This window comes from Eulemur rufifrons, chromosome 30 (genome assembly GCF_041146395.1).
Source record: "Eulemur rufifrons isolate Redbay chromosome 30, OSU_ERuf_1, whole genome shotgun sequence".
NCBI classification, from domain to species: domain Eukaryota; kingdom Metazoa; phylum Chordata; class Mammalia; order Primates; family Lemuridae; genus Eulemur; species Eulemur rufifrons.
Window position 1 is genome coordinate 138,921,224 of NC_091012.1, and position 7,699 is coordinate 138,928,922.

The following is a 7,699-nucleotide window of genomic DNA, read 5'->3' on the forward strand; positions in this document are numbered from 1 at the left end:
GGAACTTTACAAATGCATTTAAAAATATTAAAAAATTAGTAACTTGAAAGTGTATCTTATCGTTCCTTTTAAAAATTAATAGAAGCAAGCAAGTCATTATCTTTAGAATGGATATTTTTATTGCAATCCAAGATATTTACTGTATTCACTTGTAATTATAATATGTACTGATAAATAAGTATTTTCAATAGGTAGAAAGTCTTCTTTCATTAATTATAGTTTCTCAGTACACTGACTACTGTCCTTCTCTGAACTACTGGGAAGATAGGTAAAAATGGTGTCTAAACGGAAGCCCCTTACACATACAATAGGCACTAATTTCTTCCGACTCTCTCTGTGGCCCCACGTCACAGACTGTGGTCTATTTCCAGAAGCCCCATATTATGTAAATGCGAGTTAAAGGTGCAAATGTTTGGCCCCTCCTAAAACAGACCTAATAAAGACAGGACCCCCAAATGTGCACATGAAACAATATCTTCTGCACAAATTCCTCTGAACAAAGTTTCAGAAGAAAGGGCAGGAAGTGTTTTATTAAGGAGCAGATGATTTCCGGGGTGTCAGGTGCTTTCTGTTCATCACCCCATCAAGCCTCCACACGACACTCCGAGGGCAGCATGTTGTCTGCTTCCTGCAGATGAGCACACAGGCGCGGGGAGAACACAACTCGTCCCACAGTGCCCGGCACAGCTCTCTGCACACACAGTACTTGATATTGGGTGGTGTTTCCTGGCTTTCCCGCCTCGCTCTGACTCCGTGTGGTCTTTCCGCTGCGCCAGCTTGGCGAGGCAGCCGTGTCCAGTTACTCAAACACGCAGAGGTGCTGCCATGAGGATATGTAGGTAAAGTCCAGGATCACTTGGCTTTAGGCAAGGGAGATTATCCCAGGTAAGCCGGTGGGCCTGACATTCGGCTGAAAGCCTTTAAAAGCAGGGCTGGTGCTAAAAAACAGGCAGAGAAGAAGAAATTGTGCTTCTGGAGAGCAGCCTCAGCCTGGGTGGTGAATTCCAGCCCCTCCTGGTGGTGTGGCCCGTGGGACCTGGACTTGCTGCTCTTTCTCTGTCTTAGATAGAGGGGTAGATAGATAAATGACAGATCTACTGCTGTCTCCCTCTGTCTCTCCCTAGAAAAACAAATCGATTCGATATATTTATATCTGCCATCTATATAAAGAGGACATACATGTAAGTATCTATATCCACATCTATATCTACCTATGGAGTTCTGCGTCTCTGCTGGAGTCCTGTTTTAAGTAGATATACTATTATGTATGAGACCTGAGTAATACCGAAGCCGTTAATGTTCATAAAGTGACCACAGGAAGAGATGGTTTTACTATGGAACCATTGGAAACTCACCCTAGACAACCAGCAAGTCACTTCAAGCAGGTGACTCATTCAAATTCTGGTTGGTATGTAACTGCAGCTGGCTGGCACCCTGTGAGGTCAGACGTGGGCAGCCCCTTTTGGGCTTTGATATCTGGAAAGAGAACATGGTTGTCTTCTCGGGTCTGTCCTTGCAGGCAAACACAGAGAAAAGTCGGTCCCACGCAGCGAAACCAACCACGTGGTTCGGTGTAAAGTGTGGAATCCTGAAAAGGAAATGGAATTGGCCTTGGGGGTGGACTTTCAGGGACAATAGGGAAAACAGTGAACGAAAAGGAGGCATGAAACTACCGATTTATGAAATAAGAGAACTTCACAGAAATGTAGGTTTGTGCAGGCGAGAGAATTCTAGAGCCATATAACCAAATGCCATTATTTTGCAGTGAGAAGTGCCACACAAGGTGGAAGGATTTACTGAAGTTGATTGAGCTCACTAGTAGCAGTGCCACGGTAAACATCCAGGTGTTATGATGTCTGTCACAGTGACATTTCTACTAAACTGCCTTACTTCTAGTAACCTCTTTGCTAGCTGCCCATGGTATCCGTGCTTTGGAAGGTGAGGAATGGAATGTGATCTTTAAGGCCCAACAATTTAGAATGGGCTGTAATTTAACTAGAGAAACCTAGAGCCCACCTAGTGTAATCCTCTTTGACCCAGGTACTTGCACTAGTGAAACTAAGTACTCTTGATACCCGACATGTCAGTGCTTTATACACAGTCTTAGTACTGTGAACTAACAGGGGGATAAATTACACAGAATTTGACCTGAGGCTGCAGAATACTAAATGCCTCCACATTGAGATCACCTCTTGGCCCTCTTCCCCCAAATTCATGCCTCATCCTCCTATACTTCATCTCTGCCTTCTTCAAGGATGCTGTCTTCCTCCTTTGCTACCTCATGTATCCTGGAGTTTATTCTACCATAAACAGTCATGCAGCACTGAACCACGGGGACATGTTCTGAGAAGTGCCTTGTTAGTCTATTTCATGGTTGTGTGACCATCCTAGAGTGCACTTACACAGACCTAGGCGGTAGAGCCTGCTGCACACCTAGTCTATATGCTATAGCCTGTAGCTCCCAGGCTACACACCTGTACAGGACATTCCTGTACTGAATACTATAGGCGATTGTAACACAATGGTAAGCATTTGTGTATCTAAACAAGTCTACATCTCTAATCATCAGGGAAATTCAAATCAAAATCACAATGAGATATCACTTAACTCCAGCGAGAATGGCTTTTATCAAAAAGTCCCAAAACAATAAATGTTGGCGTGGATGCAGAGAGATAGGAACACTCATACACTGCTGGTGGGACTGCAAACTAGTACAACCTCCATGGAAAGCAACATGGAGATACCTCAAAGAGCTAAAAGTAGAACTATGATTTGATCCAGCAATCCCATTACTGGCCATCTACCCAAAGGGAAAAAAAGACATTCTTTTTTTGTTTTTTTGTTTTTATTTCAGAATATCATGGGGGTGCAAACATTTTGGTTACATATAATGCATTTGCCTTGCCAAGCCAGGGCTACAAGCATGCGCTTACCCCATACAGTGCGCTCCACCTCCATTAGCTGTGAGTTTACCCACCCCAACCCCCTCCCACCTGAGCTCAATCAGGAGGAAATAGAATTCCTGAACAGACCATTATCAAGCACAGAAATTGAAGCCGCAATTAAAAATCTTTCAACAAAAAAAAGTCCCGAACCAGACGGGTTCACACCTGAATTTTACCAAACCTATAAAGAAGAACTCATACCTATACTGCCAAAATTATTCCACAACATTGAGAAGAATGGTATCCTCCCCAATTCATTCTATGAAAAAAGACATTCTGTAACAAAGACATCTGCACTCAAATGTTTATAGCAGCACAATTCACAATTGCAAAGACGTGGAGACAACTCAAGTACCCATCAGTCCATGAGTGGATTAATAAAATGTGGTATATGTACACCATGGAGTTCTATCTACTCAGCCACAAAAAACAATGGAGATCTAGCATCTCTCGTATTATCCTGGATGGAGCTGGAGCGCATTCTACTAAGCGAAGTATGACAAGAATGGAAAAACAAGCACCACATGTGCTCACCATCAAATTGGCATTAACTGATCAACACTTAAGTGCACATATAGTAATAACATTCATTGGGTGTCAGGCAGGTGGGAGGGGGAGGAGGGGATGGGTATATTCACACCTAATGGGTGCGGCACTCACTGTCTGGGGGATGGGCATGCTTGAAGCTCTGACTCGGGTGGGGCAGAGGCAATATATGTAACCTAAACATTTGTACCCCCTAATATGCTGAAATAAAAAAAAGAAAAAAAAAAATAAACACATCTATACATAGAAAAGGTACAGTAAAATACAGAATTATAATCTGTTTAATACAAGACCACCATTGCATATATGGCCTGTCTTTGACCAAAATGTTGCTATGTAAAGCATGACATATATGTGAATAAAGAGGCCATGAACATATTTGTACACGTCTTTTGTGTACACATGCACTCATTTCTCTTAGGTATAGACCTAGGAATTGAATTGCTATGTAAATATCCATCCAAAGGAAAACGGATAAACAGAATTGTGGCAGGCTCAGAGAACGGAGTGTCTGCACGCTGGCCACAGTAAGGATGCAAGCAGTAATGCGACTGAATCTCTAAAACATCATGTTGAGAAAGACAGTTTGTTGCAGCCCATGTGGGGAAAGAGCGCTGGGTAGAGAGTAAGTCTAGAAGGCAGATGGAAGCTCTCCAACAGTCCAGCACTGCCTGCAGAAGAAAGATCTGTAGGAAAAGGCGATCAAAGATGTCAGATTCCCCAAGGAAGGGCAAAACAGTGACACCAGGCTGAGAAATATGATTGAACACAAATTAGTCAGCTTATCTGTGGTGACTGTCTCTTTTTTTCCCTTTTCATAATGATTTAAAATAAAGCCTGATTAGCATTTCGACCCCAGGGTTGATTTTTTCCAAAGAGGCGGCAAACCACAATCTTTAAATTTAGTTTTGATAAGTTCAGAAGCCAGAAGCTTTTACAGTTGTAAAAGAAAGCAACATGGGAGACTTATGATTCCATTTTCGCGGTTTCTCTAGTATCAAGGACAACTGCTGGTGGCTTCTATTCAATCCAGACACCAACACTGTGTGCCTGTGTGTTTGCATCAAGGGAGGAAAACTCCGGAGACGACACTTCTCCTTGTCATGATCATGTGCTTGTTATTTGACCTCTGTCTGCGGTAATGAACAGACTTTTTCAACCTTCCTTCAGCCTCTGTGACTTACTCTCTGCACCATGAAGATTATACCTGCCTTCCCTGCCTGCCTACCCTTCGTGGAAAATTACAAATGCTTTCCAGCCTGTGTGTCTTCCTGCTATCTTTCTGCCTTCCTCTATTATAGTCCCTTCAAGTATTTTTTGTTTGAGATAATTGTAGTTTCACATGCAAGCGTAAGAAGCAGTGAAGAGATTCCAAGTATCCTTCACTTAGTCTCCTACAAGAGTAACCTCTTGAAAGAAGTAGTACAGGACAATGCCACCACTAGGAAGCTGACATCCACCAGCCTTACTCACATTTCCCCACTTTGACACGCCCTCACTGTGTGGTAGTGTATATGTTTGTGTACAGTTCAATGAAATGTTAGCATGTATCATCCTTCCTCCATAATATTTTGACTCAAGTTTACGTTGCCATGTCTCAGAATTCACCACTTTGAATTCGATTTGAGTTTCTAAGACTCACCCCTCTAAAAATCTCTAAAAATCTAATGTGTCAAAATTTGCCCAGACTCCCCGGGAGCCTTATTCCTGTTGCCACTGAGCTCGTAACCTTTTTAGGATGGGGAAGTAAGAGTACTTTTAGAGTCTGAACTTCTTTTCAATTAACCAGCAGTCAGTACTTTGTTGAGAAGGTCTTTCCGAGTGCACAGAGTTGTTGGAATTGGAAGTCCTAAAACTCAACAGTGATCTTCACATCTAAAATTCTCAAGAATCATTGTGATCCACATTTCTCTATTTTAAAATTATGCCATGGTCCAATTTTGGACTTTGAAATAACAAAAACATAAAAGTAAATATATTCATTAACTGGGAACAAATGTTATTTACAAGGTGGTGGAGGAGATGCCTCACTATATGATTTCACTTTATTTTAAAGCTTAAAATTATAATGGGAACAATCGATGTAATAAAAATCTTTAAAAGAGACACTATCAGATTATATCGAGAGCGTGCGGTGAATTCTGCTAACCACAAATAATACACACGTGGGGTTTTATTTGCCTCTTTAGCAGAAAATTTCCTGAGAATCACAGAGGCGTAAAGGAATTAGATAAGAAGCATCTCCCATGTTAAGCCTGTCTCAAGTAGTCATAAATTGCACGTAAAAGGCAGAGAGACATTTGCAGGGTGTGAGCAATGGCTTCCTCTACAGTTGGGAGAGGAATGTTCTCCTATACACAGGGAACAACTCTGAAATAATTTTCCTTCCAAGGAGAGGAGAGAGGCAAAATCCCAACTGCACTCTCCAGAGCCTGGGAACAGGACCACGTCCGACCGGCGTGCAGTCCCCAGAGGAGTCGTCCATAATGTTCAGCCTTAGCAACACCGCTCTGATTGCTCCATGCACAAGACAAGTCGTGTTGACCACTTCCTAAGCAGTCGGAAATGGTGTGAATTGCATTCTGAGGGAGACGAGGGTTGAGCCAAAAGATTTTGGCAGTCTGTCACTTCCTGCCGCAACATCAGCGTGGGGTACTAAGGTACAGGGAAACCTGCGTCTCGTGTGTGTGCGCGTGTGTGTGTGTGTGTGCGCGCACTGTGGCTGGGTAGAGATCAGAAAGTGGGAGAGGTAAGGTTGACTTGCTTCTCAGTAAACAGGAAAAAGTAAGAGCAAATACTTTATTTATAGAAAATTTTCCACAGTCAAAAAATAATTATTAAAGCAAGAACAGAGACTATACAAGCCAGGGTTATGCTTTAATGATTTAAATGGAGCCATGCTAATTGAGTGATCCAAATTTCTAGGAAAAATTCCTCTAGTAGAGAAAAAACAAAATGTTGACAGAACAGAGTCAATAATAAGCTTTGGGCTGTGACAGAATACATATTGGCTTTGCTTCCGTTATCTTTTAACAGTATGCCCCTGAGATCTCCAATCCGCCAGGTGAATAGCTCATCCTTGTTGGATCAGGACTGCAGCTGCCTCCCCGAGGCTCTTTAGAGAAATAGTAGTTTGGATATTCTGTGTCTCCGATTAAGCAAGGAGGGAGATGATCTCCAGAATGATCTCCCTGTCTTCCAGCAGCCAAACTGGCGTTTCACAGCCTTCTCTCAGCGCACACAAGAAGCAGACAGCTTCCTGCCAGGGAAGGGCAGGCTCTGCTTGGCCACTCATTCCGAGCTGGGCAGGGGAAGGTCTGTATTCTGAAGCTGTCAGCACTAGGCAACACTGTCCTTTTCTCCGTGTCTGGCCTGCCCTCTGGAAGCAGGGATAAACTTCCGACCCACCTCACGGGGGAACTGTGAGTTTTGAGTCAGATAACAGGGGCCGAAATGCCAACTTCGAAAGCTCCACTGGCAGGAAAACGCTGATTCTTATTTTATTTGGCCTGACCCTTGGAACTTGTAGAAGGTGATTAACAAAAATGCATAAAGCTGTGGCCTGTAAGTTGAGAATGTCAACAACTGCCAGCATTTTTGTTATTGTGATCCAAGTGGCAGCCGGGACAATGGACAAGTCTTCCTTCTGCGCCACCGGTGCTCATAGTCTCAGTTTACGGGCGCGGAGCTGCCAGCTCTGACCCTGTGTTATCAGGAGACTCGGGAAACTTGGACACATTCCTTGGTGTCCTCTTGGCACAGAACCTGGAATAGTTTCACCTCTTAATCTAGATTCCCTTTCAGTTCAGCAAACACAGCCGGCTGCTTCAACAGACACTTTGCCTCCTTCTAAGACGCTGAATCACGCTGGGCTGACACGAAGCACTAGGTGGAAATGGAGTTAAGTCAAGATACACATTTTTGTCCACTGTAGGCTGGCAGAGTGAGAATGCAGAGTTTCAAAGCAAGAGCTTGGGTCTTGTCTTTCCTTTCCAGAATAATGTTTGTTTGAGAGGCTACCTCTTTAGGTCATATTTAAGGAAAGGATTTCTGAATAGACAAAAATGCTCCTCTTAAATATTTCCCTGGAGAGACTGGACCACGGGCTTGTGATCTTGAGAAAAATGCCTCAGGGTGTGTTTCTGCTCATTGTGGGACTTTTCTGGCAAAATGCCAGCCACCTACTTTCTTAAAGAATTCCATTTTGG